The sequence below is a fragment of the Humulus lupulus genome, chromosome X (assembly GCF_963169125.1).
Source record: "Humulus lupulus chromosome X, drHumLupu1.1, whole genome shotgun sequence".
NCBI classification, from domain to species: domain Eukaryota; kingdom Viridiplantae; phylum Streptophyta; class Magnoliopsida; order Rosales; family Cannabaceae; genus Humulus; species Humulus lupulus.
The window spans coordinates 39,379,208-39,402,998 of record NC_084802.1 but is presented as its reverse complement, the minus strand read 5'-3'; the positions used below and the strand labels follow the sequence as shown (position 1 = coordinate 39,402,998).

Below are 23,791 nucleotides of genomic sequence, written 5' to 3'. Positions count from 1 at the left end.
CATTTTTTCTGGCTATATAGGATATAGAGTGCAGCAAGCATCCTATATCCATTCGGGGTTATTTGAAAGGGGGAAACTCCAAAATAGTTGGGCGCCCCCTGAAAGAATGGGTGAAGAGGCAAGGTGGCCCCTGCCTCAATATGAAACCATGACCAGGCGCTATAGGCGCCTCCAGGCATATTATCCCTTTGGTCTGGGTTGGGTTTGACTAGGGTCACCCCTGGAAGACTGTATTTCCTTAAGTAGTTGGCGATCATTCTGACCGTCACCCTACTTTCAGAGACTACATGCCACTCAACATCCGGCTGAATAGCGTGTTGAGGGTGGGCATGTCTTTGGATGTTTGGGTCAGGAGCATTTTCATCTCGACCACTGGTCAAGGGAGCATCAGCCGTAGCAGCAGGCTGATGGGTAGTGTCGGAGGTTTTTCTTTCTGGGCCTTGGTTTTGGTGCGAGCCATGTTTTTGGTCAAGACTGGGGAAGTGTTTGGATTAATACGAGAAAAGGGAATATCGGGTATCAATGTCGAGGGTTTTTCTTCGTCCTCGAGCAGTTGAGCTAGCAGATCGTCGTCGATGGGTCTTTCTCCTCCCCACGGGTCTTGCATATAAATTGTAAACAGACAAAGGAGGAGATAAGACGCATAGCCTGAGAGCTTATGTTGAAAGTTGGAATAACGTTGCTCGCGTCTATCGACCATTAGCATTCTAACCGAAACACTAAGTTTTATGCGAGCAGTTTGAAAAATGGATCAAAAAGTAAAGGTAAAAAGTTTTTCTGAAAAAAGCTTTTTCAACTCCAAAGGGGCGGGAAAAACCCAGTTTTTCAGCTAGCCTAAAAATTGAATTTTTACTTCGATTTTACGCCATAAACCCATGATCCTGACTATCAAACTGATTCCTAACTTTTACAGAGCAAAACTACACTACCCTATCAAGCATCAAACGATATATACAAAATCTTCACAAATTTCTACCCAAGAACACAAAAAGTTTCAGAGCACAGAAGCAGCATGCATGGCATCTCCAAGGGTTAAACGTTGAAGAAAATTTACCTGAATGAAGATTGGAGATCCTGAAAAGGAGTAGCTTTGGGTTTGCAGGCGAAAGATCCTTAGAAAAGCGACTGAAAACTTTGAAGTTCTGGGCTCTGGAATAGAGTTCTTGGCAAAAAGATGGCGTGTAAAGAGTTAAAAGAAGAATGTGGGGATTATTTATAGAAACTGAGGTGTGCCGAAAAGGGGTAATCATGAGTTACCTTTTTCAAAGCATGGGGGAGTGTAACAACCGTCGAAATGGTTTCTTGAAAACTGAAAAGGCATGATTGGACGTGATTAGGTCACAGTTTTCAAGATCGCACGAGAGGCTCTGAAAGATTTCGTGGGGCATACGAAAAGTTATTTTCATAAGTTTACCTATTGCTGGTCGTAATAAATAAACTTGGGGGGAAAATGTTTATCCATAAATCAGCTGCTGATGACGTGGCAAGGATTTTTGACACGTGGCAGACACGTAGCAGAGATACGGCTCGCCTATCGACCAACATTATTTCCACACGAAGAGATCAAGTTTTATATACGACCAGCTTGGTCGTATATTTTGTTCATTTATGTAAAGATCTGTACAGTTGTGATGATATCCGAGAATATCTCTTCATTATGACCTGCAGATCCAATCATTAAGGATAGATATTATTTCCTAATTTATGTAACTCTTCCTGAGCCTATAAATACACAATAAATAGCTCAAGGAAGGGGGTCGATATTTTTCTTTCGGAATTATACTATTGTTATCCATCGTTGTATTGCTTTCTTCTTCTAAGGTCTGTGAAGCTCAGGAACCCTAGTTATTTGATCACACCTTTGGAGCTCAATATTATTAATAGTATCAAGTGGGCGTAGGTCATTACCAATCACTGGGGTCGAACCACTATAAATCTCTGTGTTCTTTATCTTTCCATTAGATTATTTTCAAGCTCTATATCATTTTCCTGTCGTTTTCTAGACTCCGTGTCGTTGACCAAAATCAGGGTCAACAGCTACCATACCAGGCAGGACATCATCTGGTCATATATATATATATCCAAAGAAACCACAGGGGTTGTATGGACAAACGACACTGCTAAATTTAGAGCGAAAAGTATGTTTTTTACTTGATCCTTTTACCAGATAGAAGCTTCCTCTCTTTTATTTCATTTAGTATTTTTTTTTCTTTTTTTTTTTCTCTCACTTGGATTATTTAAAAAGCTCAGATATCTCATTGTTAATATATAAGGGTGCCTTTGGAAAATCACCCTGTAACTGGAATTGGGTGTAATTATGAGTAATTACTCAATTTGGCGTGTTTGTTTAACAATGTAATTGCACATAAATTATGTAAATTGAAGTAATTGATGGGTTTCAATTACACTCTCCAATTCTCATGCTCCCATGAGAATTGAGTGTAATTACATTGTTTAATTACTAGTTACTATTAATGTTAAATATTATTTATTACATAACATTATTTTTCTATGCAATTACTAACTGTTTTGCCAAGCATGACAATAATAATCCATAAGTAATTGTCACTCGACATCCAAATATACATTGTATTTAAAAATATAGTGTAATTACTCAGATATATAATTACTACCATAGTAATTACACGGTCTAGTAATTACTCAATTATTTCCAAATACGCCCTAAATATAATATTCTACATCGTGGCATACTGGCATCTTTTACCCTTACTTGCAGCGCAGATGCATATATGGTTGAAATTAAACTAATAATATATGTAGTTAATGGAATACCCTTATCAGAGAAACTATGGCAAATATTTAAGAGCAAATAACCAACCAATGATTTATGAATCTAATAAAAGAGTAATGAAACGAGGCTTCGAATTTGGATGATAATATTAAGAAAAAGGAGTACATGAATCGGCAATGTCATGACATTTGGTGTTTTACTTTCAGATTGTGAACCAAATTAAGTATGACCAGTCTCAGTAGCAGCCACGCTACAAATATCATTAGTAACCATGACTTTTCTCAAGGGCTGCACTCATGGCATGCTAACTGCAGCAATGCAATTGTTGCTTCTTAGATTCATATAATGATTCGGAAAAAGTGGCTGCGAAATCGGCAGGAAACTATGCTGCAGTCATTAATCGTTCTAAATGTTGGAATGGTTTGGAGCAAAATATCACTGGTAGAATTTCTCCGGGGTCCATGTATTTTGTTTCAGCTTGTGTTGGAGTCTCTGGCTATCTCAACGAATCTGCTAATGTCATAGCCACTTTGAAGCTAGAATATAAAAATTCAAAGACTATCTATTGTCATATTGGAAGGTAATGGATGCTGTTTTATTCATGTATATTATCATATATATATATATTATAAATGTGAGTTTAACAGAAATTGTTGGTTTCGGTTAGATTTAACACTTTTTTTTATTGTTTTTTATACTGTTAGTTTTAAAGTCATCCAAATAAGATAAATAGATTTTAAAAAATGAAAAAAATGATAAAGTCTTCTAAATAAGACAAATAAATTTAAAAAATAAATAAAAAATGATAGTCATCTAAATAAGGTAAAGAAATTTTAAAAAAAAGTGATAAAATCATCTAAATAAGGTAAATAAATTGAAAATAAGACTTAAAAAATAATGAATGAGTCATACTAATTTATCCTCACATATTTTAAAACTTCATATTAAAGTATTTAAATTACTCTATCAATTATGAAATTCCGTTTTTAATAATTACCAGATTAATTAAACAATGAATTAATTAAAATGCGGAATGGTAATTAGATGTTTACCCAGAAAGCAATTCTGTCGAGACAGAATCCGAACTTGTCACGACAGAACTGAACACAAAAATTAAACAGTGCAAAAATTAAAGAACACAGTGAATTTTTACAAGGTTCAGAAACCCTTTCGGATATCCTACTCCTTGGGGCCACGCCCAGAGAATAAACCAATTAGTAAAGAAACAAAGTGTACAAAAGCATTGACTTAAACAATGTAAGACTCCCTCTTAAACTATTGCCGCAATCTTGTTGTACTCTTCTCTACGAATCTGGTTTGATGAAACGCTGAATCTCTTGAACTCCCTTCAAAGAACAGCGAGTGCACACTTCCTCCCGAAGTGAGACTTAGATCGAATCCTCTCCCGAAGATCCTTATGAACACGTTCACAATAGACACTATCTGTTTACAATGGACTGGATAGATATCCACAAGTACACTCAGCACTCTCACAAAGATTAAGGTGAACAAACTTAATCTCTACAAATAAACACACTCTTCAAAATAGCATAACGATTACAAATATTCAAAAATGGAAGAGGTGAAAAATCCAAAGGCCTTGGCAAGGTATTTATAGGAAGGGAAATTGTCCAAGGCCATGATTTTCTGGTATCTTTGAAATCAATTTGCGAATTCCTTTGATTTAGGAAAACAACCAGCTAGATGGATTCTGAGTCGACAGAAAAGGAAACTGATGAGTCAACAACGTGATCCGTTTGATCTGGCAGAACGAACATGTTCATTTCTCTTGACCATGTTCATTTTCGATACCTTCTTTATTTCCAGGATAACCATAATCCCATATAATCCCTGAAAATAATCTCAAGATATTTGCACAAATATATTGTTACCAAAAATTGATTATTTGAGATAAAAAAGGTAACAAATATATTCACATGAAGAGATCTTTTCACATTACAAAATCAGCTGAGAATATTGCTAATAAAACCGAATATCAACAAGGAGATTTGCTACTGATTTTTCTTTAAATAATTAAAATATTTTGTCTAAATTAAAGTTTAGCCAAAAAAGGATTTTACAATCTCCCCCTTTGGCAACTTGATAGACAAGAATATTTTAAGTGTTTATTTTGAAAAAATCCTGCAAGACAAGACAGGTTAGAGCAAATAGCAAAATAGCAATGGAACAAAGATCAAAAAATTATAGCATGACTCCCCCTGCGAAAATCAATTCAAATGTAACATGAATCAACAGTTTAAAACAGAAAAATAACTGAGCAAAATGAACCACAATTACTCCCCCTTGTTGTCTAGCAAGAAGCCAAAGGAGTAACCCAAAAACAAAAAGACACTAAGAAAGCGTTCTTTTACAATTTATTAAAACAAGGAAAAAAAACAAAGTAAAACTAAATGGACTCAGTGGGAAGGACCGGCTGCAAAGTGAGACACCATTGTTGAGAGACAACTCTTGAGGCTGATCACTTCTGTTTGAACAGATTCCAGGGTGGCCTTGACACCAACGAGTTCAGAAGCAACATAATCAGCATCGCCAGCCTTGAGAGCAATCCCTTTAGTTGCTTTAACAGATGATGGTTCCTTTTTGAGTTTGTAGTCTGCTCCGGCACTAGGAGGAGTCAAGATCTCATATTCCAAGTGAAGAGGCTTTTGAGAATCAAGCAACTTGTAGATCAAATGGGGAAACACCAAATATTGACCTTTCTTTTTGGCATTCCCTAAGGCAGTGATCTGGTAAAAAATGAGAGAGGCAAGATCAACTTGGAGACCAGTTCTGACTTTGTACAGAAAGAAGGCCGTGTCAAAGGTAATGGTGGAGGTATGAGTAGTGGGAATCCAATTGGAGGTGGCAAATTTGTGAAGCACATCATAGTAATGAGTAAGATCTGTTACTTTGAGAACTGAGTGAGGTTCCCAAACCATATTTTGCCCCACCAACTCCGAAAGCACCTTATCTTTGTTAAACTCCACAGCAACATTATCAACAGAAAGTGGCAAATTAAGAACCTTGGTAATTTCAGCAGCATTGAACAAATACCAATTCCCTCGGACATAAACTTGACCAAACATAAAAGACTTCCTATCAAACATATCATCATTGAGATTGGCATAAAATTCTTGTACAACTCTAGGAACAAAACCATCCAGCCCGGTTAAAGAACCTAACCACCCTCGATTCTCAATATTTTTGATGACCCCAAACACCCTATGGGCCGAGAATGAAATTTTTTTCTCACAGATAAAATCACGATGCACATAATGCTTCATATTTTTCTCATTGTCATTGAAACAAAAATTCAGAGAGTGAGCCTTAAAGGAAGAACCTGGAGAGACTTTAGGACCCAAAGGAGACTTGGTGTGAATCTCAGGAATATTCACAGACTTCTTGCCCTTTGGTGAAACAGGAGGGTCCTCTGATGGGTCAGATTCATCTTCAGAGCCAACATTTTCCTCAAGAGAGGGGTCGTCTTCAAGGGGATCTTCATCAGAGGGAACACAATCTGAAGAAGGGTCAGTTTCAGAAGAAGAACAAGGTGGAGGAATTTTCTTTACCTTTGACCTAAACTTGGAACGAGGAGTGGAACCCACGGGAGATGAAGCCTTTGGCGTGGAATCAGACGGATCGGCCCCTTTGGAACGAGGAGATTTTCGAGAAGAAGAGACCTAGAACCAACCCTTGCTTTTCTTCTTGGGTGCAAGCACATCAGGTGACTCTGAGGAATCAGAATGGGCTTTGGCAGGATCACGACCATGATCAGAGACATCCTATGATGGAGAAGCTCGGCCCCTTTTGGAAGACCCTGGGACAGAGGCGAGCGGAGCCGCCGATGAAGGAGGTTCAGTTGGAACTTTGGGGGCTTCAAGGTCCGGAATGACCACGGCTTTGCTCGTGGTGATGGAACCATCAATGTGGATGGGATGAGCCAAGGTACTCTTCCGAGATTTCTTCTTGGTGAGGGATGGAGATGCACTTAACGAACCAGCCACTGACTTGACAGACCGAGACCCACTGCCTCTGGTTCTCACCATTGTTGCACGAGAATGAGAGAAAAAACTGCCAAGGAAAAAACACGGAACTAGAAAGGAGAAGAAAGGAGACGGTTGAAGTATTGGGCCCAAGGAAATCCGAATATAAAGACAGAAAAAGGTAGGGATTTGATCTTTAATTCCTTTAATTGACAATAAAAAGGATAAACACTTTTGGAAAGAAGACACCAAATATCTCAATAATAACTGCCAACAATAGTGCACGACACAAATTGGGAAACAAGCCAAAATTAGAAACTTTTGATCTTAAAAAAAAATGAGATAAGGACAAAAACAATCAAAATACAACTTACCCTTTTTGACACACGCAGATTTGATTTCCCTCAAAAAGAAATATATATTATTTATTTATTATTATTTATTTTATTTATTTATTTATTTTTTATTATTTTAAGTAGTAAAACCGAATGTACCCAAAAAATAAAAATATCCCATTTTGATTAGTGCCCAATGTCTTCGTGCCCTTGCATGTGAAAAAGAAACAATCATTATATCAAAACACATCTTTACTATAAGGTTTAGAAAATATATTTAATATAAATCATGCTTTTATTTTTCAAAATAAAATATCACAAAACATTTATTCCAATCACAAAAAAATATTTCACTCAAATCAATCAGTGTGTATGAGACTTACAAATGTTGCCCAACAGTACATCTCAAGCATTTGTGTGTGATTGTGAAAGCAGAGATCATTGCCCTGTATGGCAATTTTTAGCCTTTTTCAGGGACATTGCCCTATGTGGCAATTGTTAGCCTTTTTCTCAATGAGTAACCAAATTAGATGCTTTCACACTACACTGAAGGCTTGTTTTTAACAGTGGTAGAGTATCTTCTACATAATTGTTAGTTACATAGTTCCAACTTACTCAAGGTTAAGCAATTTACACAACAGTGTAGGTAGCTCTATTCTAAGATGGAGCTTGAAATACTTTTCGAGGAACAAAAACTCACACACAAAAACACAGATTGAATTGAAGAAATATTAATTGGAGGGACTATTTGTTTTTGAATTTTTATTTTGAAGAAAAATAGCATGAATTATATTAACTATAATTTCTAACCTGAAGTAAAAATATATTTTGACATAATGATTGAAACTTTTTCTGTGAGCAAGGACAAGGAGACATCACACAACTTTTTCAAGCACAGGGATAAGGTACAGCACAAAAAAAAATTAATTGGGACAAACCCCCAAGGATTTCCTGAGGGAATCAAACCTGACTGTATCAAGGGCTTTTGTAAAAATATCTGCAATCTGTTTGTCAGTCTCAATATATTATAGGATCAAAGTTTTATTTTCAACGAGTTCCCTAATAAAATGATGACGAATGTTAATGTGTTTAGTGCGAGAGTGTTGGACAGGATTTTTTGAGATATTAATAGCACTAGTGTTATCACAGAAAATAGTCAAAGTTTTAAGATCAAACCCATAATCTGTCATCATTTGTTTCATCCACAATAATTGCGTACAACAGCTTCCTGCAGCAATGTACTCGGCCTCAGCAGTAGACAGCGAGATAGAATTTTGTTTCTTGCTATGCCAAGAAACCAGATTGTTTCCCAGATAAAAACATCCCCCACTTGTACTTTTTCGGTCATCTGCATTGCCTGCCCAATCAGCATCATTAAAGCAAACAAGATTAGAGTTTGTCTCCTTTGAGTACCAAATTCCATATTCCTGAGTGCCATTTACATAACGGATGATTCGCTTTACAGCTGTCACATGTGATTCCATAGGATCTCCTTGATAACGTGCACATACCCCCACACTGTAGCTTATATCAGGACGACTGGCTGTGAGATACAGAAGACTTCCAATCATGCTTCTGTACAAGGTTGGATCAACCTTAACACCATTTTCATCCTTGGTTAATTTGACTGTGGTTCCCATTGGTGTTTTGGCATGTTTGGCAGACTCCATCCCAAATTTCTTGACCAGATTTTTTGCATATTTACTTTGAGAGATGAAAGTTCCATCTTCTGACTGTTTGACTTGCAAACCTAGAAAATAGGTTAACTCACCTACCATACTCATTTCAACCTCATTCGTCATTTGTTTGACAAATTCCTGCACTAAAGTGTTAGAAGTAGATCCAAAAACAATATCATCAACATAGATTTGAGCAATGACAATATCAGAATCAACATTTTTGATGAAAAAAGTTTTATCTACTCCTCTTTTATACCCATTTGAAACAAGAAATTGAGTCAATCTTTCATACCAAGCTCTAGGAGCCTGTTTCAGGCCATAGAGAACTTTTTTAAGTTGAAAAACATGATTAGGATTATGTGGATCTTCAAATCCTTTTGGTTGTTCAACAAATGCTTCCTCATTCAAATTTCCATTTAAAAATGCAGATTTAACATCCATTTGAAAAAGTTTGAATCCAACAACACAGGCAACAGCCAATAGCAATCTTATTGACTCAAGTCTTGCAACATGGGCAAAAGTTTCATCAAAATCAACTCCTTCAATTTGAGTATACCCCTGAGCAACTAGCCTAGCTTTATTTCTTATTATTGTACCAAATTCATCAGTTTTGTTTTTGAAAATCCATTTGGTACCAATAACATTTGTATGATTTGGTCTAGGAACAAGAGTCCATACCTCATTTCTTGTGAATTGTTCCAATTCTTCTTGCATTGCTTTTATCCATGACTCATCATTCAGGGCTTCTTTCACATTTTTTTGGTTCAAAGCTGGATGCAAAGCAAACGAATTGAACCAAATTCACATACCTTTTTCTTGTTACCATGCTTTCTTCAATATCACCAAGAATGAGATCTGAAGGATGATTCTTTTTTATTCTGGCAGAAGGTTCTCTCTGTATTGAATCTGTGATGATTTCTGGCCTTTCCTTTGTTGATCGATCGGACGATGTTGGAACAGATTCAGCTTCTGTTGTAACAGATTCGGTATGAGAGGGCACAACATCATCTTTTTTCACCGTAGGAGATTCTGTCTGAGAGGTTTCTGCAATAAACCTATCAATTTCTTCTTCATTGGAATATTCAGAGAAATCTTTTAAATCATCAACAACAACATTGGATGATTCCATTACAGTTTGAGTTCTCATGTTAAAAACACGATAAGCTCTACTATTCATAGAATATCCAAGAAACACTCCTATATCAATTTTTGAATCAAATTTTCCAATATTCTCACGATCTCTGAGAATATAGCATATGCATCCAAAAACATGAAAATAACTTACATTGGGCTTTTTAGCTTTCCAAATTTCGTAGGGAGTTTTGAAAGTACCTGGCCTAAGAAAAACTCGATTGATTGTGTAGCAAGCAGTGAATATTGCTTCTGCCCATAATCGTTTGGAGAGTTTTTTACTGTTTAGCATTACTCTAGCCATCTCCTGCAAGGTTCTATTTTTTCTCTCAACAACCCCATTTTGTTCTGGAGTCTTGGGAGCTGAGAACTCATGAGAGATTCCTAGAGATTTACAGAAATCATCATAAACAGTATTCTCAAATTCTTTACCATGATCACTTCTAATTCTCACAATCTTGCCTATATTGCAATCTTTTTCAACTCTCAATTTAATGCACAGATTTTTGAAGGCATCAAACGTGTCTGATTTTTCCCTTAAGAAGTCAACCCAAGTAAAACGAGAAAAATCATCAACACACACAAAGATATACCTTTTTCCATTGATACTTTCAACTTGAATGGGACCCATAAGATCCATGTGCAAAAGTTCAAGAACTTTTGAAGTATTGATTCCCCGTGACAGTTGTGTGGGAGTTTTTTAATTGTTTCCCCAACTGACATGGTTCACATTTACCTGCAGATTCTCTACCCAACTTGGGTAAACCACGAACTAATCCTGCACTTGCAATTTTTTTCAAATTTTTGAAATTTATATGACCTAGTTTCTCATGCCATAAATCAGTGGTATTACTTATGGCCGTGTGACATGTGAGAGATGGCGAAAGAGTATAGCAATTATCAATGGATCTATATCCTTTCAATATACTCACGCCATTTTTATCAACAACATTGCAATCATCACGAGAAAAATTTACTAAGAAGCCTTGATCACAAATCTGACTTATACTAATTAAATTAGCCTTAAGTCCTTCAACAAGTAAAACATTTCTCAATTTTGGTAAACCATCAAGACTCAGAGTACCTTTTCCAAGAATATTACCTGACATACCATCACCAAATGTTACTCCACCACATTTCATAGATTTGAAATTGGTGAGTATATTTGCATCACCTGTCATATGTCTAGAGCATCCACTATCAAAATACCAAGAATTAAAAGCACGAGATTTATGACAAGTAAAAGCAGCATGACAAGTTTTTCTTGCTTTTTCAACCCAAACATATTTTGAAGGTTTTCTGACAACATGTTTTGTTTTACTATAATGATTTAATTAATTGTTTTTGAAAACATTCATCATAGTAAAACATCTGGGCCGGATGTGTCCTTTCACTCCACAGAAATGACATATTGGAATGAACCGATTGGTCTGTTTAACAGATGTGGAAACAGATTTTCTTTTTGTCGAATCAACTGTGTGAGATGTACCTGCAGAAAGGTTAGTGGATGCAACAGAACGTATTCCAGATTTCACAAAAATGGTTTTTCCTTTTGATTTAAAACCATCAGATCCCAATCCAGAAAAATTACCAGCTTTTTGACCTGCATCAATAACATCATCCAAAATCCTGGAATTTGGATTAAGCATTTTAACACCTTTAATCATGTGATTAATTTCATTTGCCAATCGCTTAATTTCACAATCTTTTGCAATAATTTTTTCTTCAAGATTTTTCACAGTGTTTACAAGATCATCATTCTTTTCTTGTAAGAATTTATTATTGCTTGCCATTAAGCGATTATCAGAACAAACCCTTAACCATTGATCATACATATCTTTGTATGATTCTTTCAGAGAATCCTCGTCTAGATCAGACTCACTAGATTCACAATCAGAATTATCTTCCTGAACAGCATTGTTTAGGCAAACAACCCTTTTATTATCCTGCAAATTTAGTGTTAATGCAGAAACAACAGAGGTTAAGGCAAGATTCATGTTATCTTCCTCATCACTACTTTCAGAGTCATGATCACTCCAAGTAGCTGCCATTACCTTTTTGTTTTTCTTCAGTGTGTTAGCACATTCAGATTGAATGTGACCAAATCCTTCACATTCCTTGCATTGCATGCCTCTTTTATTGTTATTGTCAAAAGGTCTAGAAAATTGATTACCTTTGGAAGATTTGAACGAGGATTTTTTGTTACCAATCTGTTTCATGTATTTTTGAAAATTTTTGGTCAACAAAGCCATTTCGTCTTCACCATCATTTTCTTCAGAATCTTTTATTTTTGAAGATTTGAGAGCAACTGATTTTTCTTTAGGAGCACTTGGATTTTCCTTTTGGCGAATTTGTTGATTGAGTTCAAACGTTCGCAATGAACCCATCAATTCCTCTACTTTCATTGTGTCGAGATCTTTGGCTTCTTCAATTGCTGTGAGCTTTGTTTGAAACCTGTTAGGAAGCACTCTAACAATTTTTCGAACTAACACATTATTTTCCAATTTTTCTCCCAAAGCAAAATATTCATTAGCTATATCAGACAATTTTTCATAGAATTCTGTGAGAGACTCAGTCTCTGTCATTCTAAGATTTTCAAATCTAGTAGTTAACATAACAAGCCTAGAACGTTTTACATCAGCAGTTCCTTCAAATTGAGTTTGAAGGATTTCCCAAGCTTCTTTGGCAGATTCACATGAAGATATTAATTTTATGTAACCTTCACCAACCCCATTAAAGATAGCATGCAAAGCTTTGTTGTTATAACTGGATAATTTATCTTCAGCATCAATCCAGTTAATTTCAGATTTTACCTTTGTGATATCATCAGATTCAGACGGGGGTGTCCAACCTGTTAAGATTGATCTCCAAGCCTTTTCTTCTTGTGATTTAATAAAGGCTCTCATCCTAACCTTCCAATAAGGATAGTTGGAATCATTCAACAAGGGAGGACGAGTTATAGATCCACCTTCTGCAAAGAAAGACATTTCACAAGACACAAAACAAACGGAAAAATACAAGATCGCACTAAGAGTTTAGTGACCCGCTCTGATACCAATTGAAATTCCGTTTTTAATAATTACCAGATTAATTAAACAATGAATTAATTAAAATGCGGAATGGTAATTAGATGTTTACCCAGAAAGCAATTCTGTCGAGACAGAATCCGAACTTGTCACGACAGAATTGAACACAAAAATTAAACAGTGCAAAAATTAAAGAACACAGTGAATTTTTACAAGGTTCAGAAACCCTTTCGGATATCCTACTCCTTGGGGCCACGCCCAGAGAATAAACCAATTATTAAAGAAACAAAGTGTACAAAAGCATTGACTTAAACAATGTAAGACTCCCTCTTAAACTATTGCCGCAATCTTGTTGTACTCTTCTCTACGAATCTGGTTTGATGAAACGCTGAATCTCTTGAACTCCCTTCAAAGAACAGCGAGTGCACACTTTCTCCCGAAGTGAGACTTAGTTCGAATCCTCTCCCGAAGATCCTTATGAACACGTTCACAATAGACACTATCTGTTTACAATGGACTAGATAGATATTCACAAGTACACTCAGCACTCTCACAAAGATTAAGGTGAACAAACTTAATCTCTACAAATAAACACACTCTTCAAAATAGCATAACGATTACAAATATTCAAAAATGGAAGAGGTGAAAAATCCAAAGGCCTTGGCAAGGTATTTATAGGAAGGGAAATCGTCCAAGGCCATGATTTTCTGGTATCTTTGAAATCAATTTGCGAATTCCTTTGATTTAGGAAAACAGCCAGCCAGATGGATTCTGAGTCGACAGAAAAGGAAACTGATGAGTCAGCACGTGATTCGTTTGATCTGGCAGAACGAACATGGTCATTTCTCTTGACCATGTTCATTTTCGATACCTTCTTTATTTCCAGGATAACCATAATCCCATATAATCCCTGAAAATAATCTCAAGATATTTGCACAAATATATTGTTACCAAAAATTGATTATTTGAGATAAAAAAGGTAACAAATATATTCACATGAAGAGATCTTTTCACATTACAAAATCAGCTGAGAATATTGCTAATAAAACTGAATATCAACAAGGAGATTTGCTACTGATTTTTCTTTAAATAATTAAAATATTTTGTCTAAATTAAAGTTTAGCCAAAAAAGGATTTTACAAATTATATTTTAAATACTATAACCAAAAAATATTTATGTATTTAAATTTATTATTTTCTTTCTATTGTATGTGTTTTCACCATCGACACGTGGCAATTAGAAGTAATTAACGACAAGACAAGGTATGATGTTCTCAGAGTACGTGTGAACTCCTCCACGTACTCCAAGCTGGCCAAACGCGGATGTCTCCAATGGAGGCCACCCGCCAAGGTTTGTCCTCAAGGTGTGGATGTCTCCAAGTGAGATCACACCTCGAGGAACATTTTAGAGGTTCTTGCGCCTTCTTAAGTCAGCTGTCTTCTAGGTCTAGGATTTTGTCCTCGGGACCTAGAAGAGCTACCAGGTGACAATCATTGTGAGTGTGGGCCATCAGAAGATTGTCTGGCAACCTCTTGGAGAGGCTCGAGTAATGATGTCAAGTCGTACATTCGACAATCGGCATTTCCTATTACGCTGCCTGACACTGTCAAGGGCATGTTCCCCATAAAGCTTGTAAACAACTTTCTGCAATGGGCCCCCTGCAATCTGCATGAGTCGCAGTCTCTATTTAGTGCAACCCTTTTTGTATAATTCAACATTAATACCCCAATAAGGGGGAAATTTGTATTAATAATTCATGATTGACATTAATGACCACAACCTCTATAAATAGGGCTGGGGTATTTCCTTGTAAATGGTCTGAATTTTATAGAGAGAAACTCTGTAAGTCAGTGCAATATATATGCTGTTTGAGAAAAACCATTGAAGTTTGCTCAAACAAGCTTCAATCTCACTAAATACCATAGACTCGTGGACTGTGACACTTTTATAGCTTGATCAACGTAAAATTCTTGTATTCTTTTCTATTATTTTCTTTAAACTCTCGGATTAGGTTGATAGTGAAAAATGCAATCGGCACTTTCGTTTATGAATGATTTATTTTGTCACACTTAATATATTTTGTTTATCCAAGCATATATGTAAATGTAATAGTGATATAAGACATAAATATACATATTTCTTATTTTTTTCGTTTAGATTTTTTAATGAAAAAATATTTATTTTAATTGCTCTAACCATTAATTGAATAACATATATTTATATATAAATTTTGTTCACTTTAAATTTTTGTTAATTAAATAATTAAAATTTCATCAAATGAAAATTTTAAATTCATACTTTAATTTAGAATTTCTTAATATTTTATTATATTGAATATTTTTTCTAAAAGAATATTAGAAAAAAATTATTTCATTTTAAAATTAAAATCACCATATATAAATCAAAACATAAAAACGACAAAAATTTAAATTATTATGAACACTAAATTTTAAACTAATAAACAACATTAAATAATTTACTTTGAAACTAGAATGCATCATGTTTTATATGTAAAAATGTGTATCTAATAGATTCTTAGCTTAACGATTTTTTTAAATAAAAATTATGATATTATTTATTTATTATATATAACTGTGTTTTAGCTTAATTTTTTAAAATATGTTTGTGTAATTCTTTTATAATATATAATATTATTTATTTATTTATTTAAAACTGAAATGATAATTAAAAAATATAATAATATATAAATAAAACTATGCCAACTTGTTGCACGTTACTTATATACCCCTAGTATATATATATATATGTATGTATATATCGTGATTCAACAAGACACCGAAGCTTGAACTCAAAATTCCCTGAAACTCACAAGCCAGACAATTACAGAAACACACGATGAACATAATCTAGTAAACAAAACAGAGAAACAATGGTGCAAGAGAGAAAGAGAACACGAGATTATACTGGTTCAATTCGAAAAATGTGGAACCTGCATCCAATTCGAGCTCATCCACTATGAAAGAAAAATGAATACAAGTCTTTATAGCCCTCAAACAATACTCAAACCTCTCTCTCTTCTTCACTCTGTACAACAATGGCAGAGCCACAAGTTTACAACCACAGTAAACTCTAATACACTCTCCAGTATACGTGCAGAAATAACTTCTCCAAACTTTCCTTCTTGATCGTCACCTACTCAAGAATCTTGAAACTTGTTGACACGTGTTTTTACTCTGATATTTGTGTAACATATCTCATGAGAAAGAGGGCCTCCAAATATATATAATGTGCCAAGAAAGTTATCTCTGTTATGGCCTTTAGCAGAAAAAATAACCAATACCGTTAATGAGTAACGTGAAGTAAAACGACTTGCCGTAGAGGGGTCTTTACTATTTGGATTATATACTACAATATATTTTTATTGTTTACAAGATTTTGTGTAAATGGCTATCATAACATGCAGGCCTCGAAGGGCTATTATTTTCCAATTAATTTTTTCTTGCATTTGGTATTTTTGTTTTCTGGCTAGTACTAATAAAAAGTTTAGACATTCCCTTGTCTATAATTATACTTAGAATGTTCAGTAGTAGTAGTAGTAGTAGCACCAGCAGCAGCAGGAGCAGTAGCAGGTGTAGCAGTAGCAACAACAACAGTAGCAGTAGAAGTAGCAGTAGCAGTAGCAGGAGCAGCAGGTGAAGGAGCAGAAGCAGCAGGAACAGCAGCAACAGGAGCAGAAGCAGCAGGAGCAGCAGCAGGTGCAGTAGCAGCAACAACAACAGTAGCAGTAGAAGTAGCAGGAGCAGTAGCAGGAGCAGCAGGTGAAGGAGCAGCAGCAGCAGTAGTAGCAGTAGCAGTAGTAGCAGCAGCGCAGCAGCAGCAGCAACAACAACAACAATAGTAGTAGTTGTTAGTTGGAAATTCGTAGCAACAATTATGAATTTTATAAGTTTAACCTATAGTTTAAGAATATTAATTATAACATAAGATTTTATTAATATTTTTAGTCATAGAAATATTTTAATTATAACCTAAGCTTTAGATAGAACCATTAAGAGCATGACACTTGTCATAATCATGTTTATTTAAGAATTTAATTATAGTTTAAATAAAAGAAAGTTCTAGAAACTCTAGAATCTTCCAGAACCATTAAGAGTATGACACTTGTCATAATCATGTTTATTTAAGGATTTAATTATAGTTTAAATAAAAGAAAGTTCTAGAAATTCTAGAATCTTCTAGAACCATTTAGACCATGACAATTGTCATAATCATGTTTATTTAAGGATTTAAGTATTTTTTTTAAATAAAAGAAAGATCTAGAAACTCTAGAACCTTCCAAAACCATTAAGAGCATGATACTTGTCATAATCATGTTTATTTAAGGGTTTAAGTATTTTATTTTTATTTTTTTAATAGGATAGTTTCACTCCTCAAACTCTATAAATAAGACCTAGTGCTCAGCCATTTTCTTCATTCTTCAAGCATTTGATCAGAGCCTTCAAGCTGCTAGGATTTCTATAGAAAGAAACAATTGGGTTTTGGGATAAAAGCTTTATTATCTTAAGCTTTATAAACACTTGGGTAGTGAGATAAAGTGTGTTTTCGATATTGAAGTGTAGATCGGTTCTAGTACATCCAAGGTAATACTATTCATAAGTTTTATTCTGTTTGATTCCTTAGTTTTCATTCAGATCCTAACTCGTTGTTTCGATTCTTGGTTAGGTATTTAAGTTCTTTGAACTTAAGGTTTCTTTTCGGTAAGTTTCTTATTGGTGGTTTTAGTTCTCTTCTTTTCATCTCTTTTCTTTAGAAATACTCACCATTCTTATTGTTGGTTTTAGGAGTGTTCCAAATCTCGCCCTTGTTCTCAAATATCCCGGTGTTGGTAAGGAAATTAGGATAGATTTTACGCTTATATGTTATGATATGTTATGTTATGATATATATGAATATTTCTTGTAGTCTTTGGGGCTCGTAGTTGCTTAGCTAGCAAACCTCAATGTATTTTGAGGCTTATAGTTGATTAGCTAGCAAACCCCAATGTTTTTATGTTGCTTGGGGCTCATAGTTGCTTAGCTAGCAAACCTCAATGTATTTTGAGGCTTATAGTTGCTTAGCTAGCAAACCCCAATATTTTTATGTTGCTTGGGGCTCATAGTTTCTTAGCTAGCAAACCACAATGTATTTTGAGGCTTATATTTGCTTAGCTAGAAAACCCTAATGTTTACCATGGAGATGGGTTAGAGTTGTGATATATATTTTATAGTATATTTTTGTGATATAGTCTTGTGTTTATGTTTTATGTTATATGATTGATTAGTAGATTTTTCCTTGCTGGGCATTAGGCTCATCCCTTTATTTTTAGTGTGATGCAGGAAAATAGATATCGAGGCGGAAGTATTCTTGAAAGCTTGGCATGTGTGTTGAGGATGAACGGACTGAGTGGACTGCGTGTCGATCGAGGATGACGTTTATTTTAGTCTTTTGAATTATGTTTCTATTGTAATTCCACATCTAGTTTTTGAACAATTGATTTAAAGCTATGTTTTTATGTTTTATTAAACAATGGGTACCCATACCACATTTTATATTTTACTTTGTAATTTGCACAATATAAAGTTATTATTATTTCTTATGTATGTTTTCTTCAAAGTAGTAGCTATATCTAGTAGTTTTAATGGTCCAAGGTCTTAGAAATAGTTGGGTATTACATTTTTCTCGATTAATGTAATTTGAAAGAAGTGGCTGTAAAATACATTGGAAACCATGCCATCATCTTGAATCGTACGCTATGTTGGCATGGATTAGAGCAAGATATTACTGGTAGAATTTCTTTGGGTTCTATGTATTCCGTTTCAGCTTGTGTTGGAGCATCTGGCTCTTTTGAGGGAAATGGTAACGTCATAGCAACTTTGGAGCTACAATATCAAGGTTCAAGGACTAGTGTGGTGTTAGTTCAACCACTTTAACTGATATGCTGATGTGGAGTTCAGGCTCTTTATCTTTCAGTTTTATTTTTATGTTTAGTTAGTTAGTTTTGTTAAGGGAATTAGCTATAAATACTTGAGAACCTTGGTCTATTGGGATATTGATTAAGAGTTAGAAATTAAGTGAGATTGGAGGGTTGTAAAGAGTTCAAGTGTATCTGATCTTGATCTCTCATTGTGTGAGCTCTCTTTGTAATTTGAAGCAAGGCCTCTTAGTGTAAACTCTTGTACTAATCTCAAGCTTAATGAATGAAGTTCTCAGCCATTTTTGAGGTTGTTCTACCCCTTGGATGTAGGATTACATTGTGATTCTAACCAAGTAAGTGTTTGTGTTGTTTTGGCTCAAATCTAATTTGTTATTTCTGTTTTATGCTAATTCTTTTTGTTGTTGTTTTTACAACAAGTGGTATCAGACGCACATGTTGCATTGGAGGATTCAAGAACTACTTGGTGATCATCTTTGTTGATCAAGAAAAAAAAAGCAAGAATGAGTTCAGCAAGATTTGAGGTGGACAAGTTCAATGGAGAGAACGATTTTGGCTTATGGAGAATCAAAATGAAGGCTCTTCTAGTTCATCAAGGTATCTCAGAAGCTTTGAACGAAGAGGAATCAAAAGCAATCAAAGACGATAAGACAAAGAAAGAGACAAAAACAAAAGCACATAGTGCAATTCTCTTGAGTTTTGGTGATGAGGTTCTTAGAGAGGTTTCTCATGAAGAAACAACTTCTGGTTTGTGGAATAAATTGGCATCAATCTATCTCAAGAAGTCTCTAGCGAACAAGCTTTTTCTGAAGAAAAAGCTCTACACACTTTGCATGGATGACTCAAAGGAGCTGAGGAAACACTTTTATGATTTTAACAAAATCATCCTCGAGTTGGAAAACATTGGAGTGAAGATAGATGAAGAAGATCAAGGTATAATTCTTCTCAGTTATTTACCTAGATCTTATGAGCATTTTGTTGATGCTATTCTGTATGGAAAAGAAACACTAACCATGGCAGAAGTAAAAGGTGCATTAAACTCAAAAGAAATTCAGAAAAGATCTGAAGAGGAAACTGAATCCAATGGTGAAGGTTTATTGATTAGAGGTACATCTGACAAAAGAGAGTTCAAGAATCACAAGAACTTTAATGGTCATAGGATTCGTAGTAATCACGGATCAAAGTCAAAGTTTAAACCAGGGAAGTTTTGTAACTACTGTAAGAAAGAATGGCATTATAAGGCTGATTGTTTTCTACTCAAGAACAAGCTGAATAGAGATGGAAAGAATGAAAAGGGTGAAGCAAGTGTAGTATCTGATGGCTATGAGTCAGCTGATGTTGTGACAGTCAGAATCTTGTGATCCGTAAGGGGAAAGACCGGGTAAAGCTGTGCAATCCCACACCGCCTGGGGAGGGTCAAGTGTGATGATTCTAAGACTGTGTAGGTATGGGACTACACAGTTGAAGAGAGATTAAATGGATTGATGGGTACTACCTATGCCAACAAGATGCATCTTCTTTTCGGTAGCCCACCACTTGAGAACTCCAAAGTTAAGCGTGCTTGACCTGGAGCAATCTTATGATGGGTGACCTCCTGGGAAGTTTTCTCATGAAGCGTGCAAGTGAGGACAAAGCACACTGGAAAGACTTGTGTTGGTTTATAGGGCCAGTCGTCATTCCAGGAAACAGCCATAGTGACGTGGGGCGTTACAAATGTATTGTTGGTTTAAAGTGAAAAAATATGTGAAGATTGGATATTTGACTCTGGGTGCTCTTTTCACATGTGTCCAAATAAAGATCTATTTTGCAATCTTGAAGAAATCAGGCGGATCTGTTCTTTTGGGAAACAATAAAGCATGTAAGGTGCAAGGAATTGGATCTATTGTAATTAAAATGCATGATGGTGTAAGTAGAACTATGAAAAATGTCAGGTATGTACCTGAATTATGAAGAAATCTGTTATCTGTTGGAGTCCTAGCATCAAATGGGTGTATAGTGAAAATTGATGGATGTTGTATGAATGTTCTAAAGGGATCTCTTATGGTTATGAATGGTGGATTCAGAGGAGGTCTTTATTTTCTGGCAGGGAAATCTGTTGTTGGATCTGCAGTAGTAGCTTCAAACAAAGATGTTGATTTAACTCAGCTTTGGCATGAAAGACTTGGGCATATTAGTGAAAGAGGAATCTCAGAATTATTGAAGCAAGGGGTTCTTAGTGGCAAGCTCGATTTTTGTGAAGAATGTGTTTATGGAAAATGTTGTAGGGTGAAATTTGGTGCTGGAATCCATAACGCTACAGCTCCATTGGCTTATATTCTCTCTGATCTATGGGGACCAGCAAGGGTATCGTCTTTAGGTGGAGCAAACTATTTTTTGAGTATCATAGATGATTACTCTCGGAAGGTGTGGGTGTTGCTCTTGAAATCTAAAGACCAAGCTTTGGATAGTTTCATCACTTTGAAGAAACTAATAGAAAATCAAACAGGAGTGAAAATAAAGAAATTAAGGACTGACAATGACCTTGAATATTGCTCTAGGGAAATTGACGAATATTGTAGCAATGGTGGTATAGCAAGGTATCGCACAATCCGAAATACTCCTCAACAGAATGGCTTGGCTGAGAGGATTAATAGAACTCTTCTAGAAAGAGTGAGGTGCAAGTTGAAAGGTGCAAATTTAGAAAGTAAATTTTGGGGAGAAGCTGTTACTACAGCTAAATACTTAATCTATCGGTGTCCTTCAGTAACTTTGAATTTCAAAACCCCTCAAGAGGTTTGGATAGGACAGAAACCATCTTATGAACACTTAAAAGTGTTTGGATGCACAACATATTCTCACATTCGACAAGACAAGCTTGAGCCTAGAGTTGTCAAGTGCATGTTCATTGGATATCCAAATGGTGTAAAAGGTTACAAACTGTGGTGCTTTGAAGAATGTTTCAAAAAATGCATCATAAGTAGAGATGTTGTTTTCAGAGAGGATGAAAAGCCTATGAAAGTTGAAAAGAAGTTAGTGATGAAAAACAGACAAAGACTCAGTTGGAAATTGAAACTTCTGATCAACAAGTTTAGATTCAACATGATGAAACTCAAATTGACTTGAGTAATTACCAGCTTGCTAGGGACAGAGAGATAGAGAGGCGAAAGCACCTGAAAGACTTGGATATGTAGATTTCATTTCATATGCCTTATCTGTAGTAGAAGAGGAAATTAGTTATGATCATATAACTGTTAAATAAGCCACCAGTAGACCTGAAAGCAAACTATGGAAACAAGCCAAGGAAGAGGAAATGAGTTCATTACTGAAAAATGAAACTTGGATTCTGGTGGACAAACAAGAGAAGAAAAAGCTGGTAGGTTGTAAATGAATTTTCAAAAGAAAGGAGGGCATACCAGGAATTGAAAAGGAGAGATACAAGGCTAGACTTGTAGCCAAAGGCTTTACTCAAAAGGAAGGTGTAGATTATAATGAAATTTTTTCTCCAGTTGTTAGACAAACATCAATTCGGGTTATATTAGCAAAAGCTGCTAGGGACAATCTTGAGGTGGACCAAAGGGATGTGAGGACTGTTTTTCTTCATGGACAGTTAGAAGAAGAAATCTTTATGAAGCAGCCTGAAGGATTTGACAATGGAAATCCTAATCAAGTGTGTCTTTTCAAATGATCTTTGTATGGTCTTAAGCAGGTTCCAAGGCAATGGAACATTAGATTTAATGATTTCATTATCAAAATTGGTTTCACCAAAAGTAGGTGTGATCCTTGTGTCTATTTTAATCAACATGTATACTTACTTTTATATGTTGATGATATTCTTATAGTTGGGAAAAATAGAAGTGAAATCACAAAGCTGAAAAGAAAACTAAGCAGTGAATTCGAGATGAAAGATCTTGGCAAAGCAAAGAAGATACTTGGAATAGAAATTGATCAAAGTGAAACTGATGTTATCAAACTATCTCAGGAAGGCTACTTAAAGAAAGTGTTAGAAAAGTTTGGAATGGATAACTCAAAAATTATGTCAACACCTCTTGCTCCACATTTCAAGTTGTCTCAAACTCAGTGTCCTAAAACAGATGCAGAAAGGGGACTAAAGGAAAAGGTGCCTTACACTAGTGCTGTGGGAAGCCTAATGTATGCAATGGTGTATACTCGGCCTGATCTAGCTTATGCTCTAAGTGTGGTTAGTAGATATATGGAAGATCCTGGAGAAACTCACTGGACAGCAGTTAAATGGATACTCAGGTACATTAAAGGATCTCTCAAACTTGGTCTTATTTCTAATGGCAATGTAGGATCAAAAGGAGAGGTTGTAGGATATGTTGACCAGTGATTGTACTGCAAATTTGGATACAAGAAGGTCCTTAACTGGACTTGTATTCACAGTACTTGGTGGAACTGTTAGCTAGAGGTCAAATTTGTGAAAGGTAGTTGCCTTGTCAACCAATGAAGCAGAATACATGGCTACTATAGAAGCTTTTAAGGAAGCTTTATGGCTCAAAGGTTTGACACATGACAAATAGAGTGCATTACACCTAATAAAAAATTCTATGCTACATGAAAGGTCTAAGCACATAGACATAAAATTTCATTTTATCCGAGACATTGTAGCAAAGGGAGAGGTTCAAGCTAAGAAAATCAGTACTGAAGAAAACCCAGCTAATATGCTCACTAAAAGTGTTAGCCTACAAAAGTTTAGGCATAGCCTAAACTTACTCAGCATTAACTAGTGCTGATGAGCCATTTTGGCTCAAGGTAGTTCAGCTTATAATTTATTTTTCTTTCAGCTAAAGTGACTGTCTAAGGTGGATTTGTGGTGTTAGTTAAGCCATTTTAACTGATATGCTGATGTGGAGTTCAGGTTCTTTTTCTTTCAATTTTATTGTTATGTTTAGTTAGTTAGTTATGTTAAGGGAATTAGCTATAAATACTTGAGAACCTTGGTCTGTTGGGACATT

At 35.4% G+C, this 23,791-nt stretch overlaps 1 pseudogene; it reads left to right on the top strand.

Annotated features, from left to right (window-relative positions):
- Nucleotides 1-2,977: 2,977 nt before the first annotated feature.
- Nucleotides 2,978-23,791, top strand: part of LOC133805732 (endo-1,4-beta-xylanase 1-like) — an 86,625-nt pseudogene continuing 65,811 nt past the window's right edge.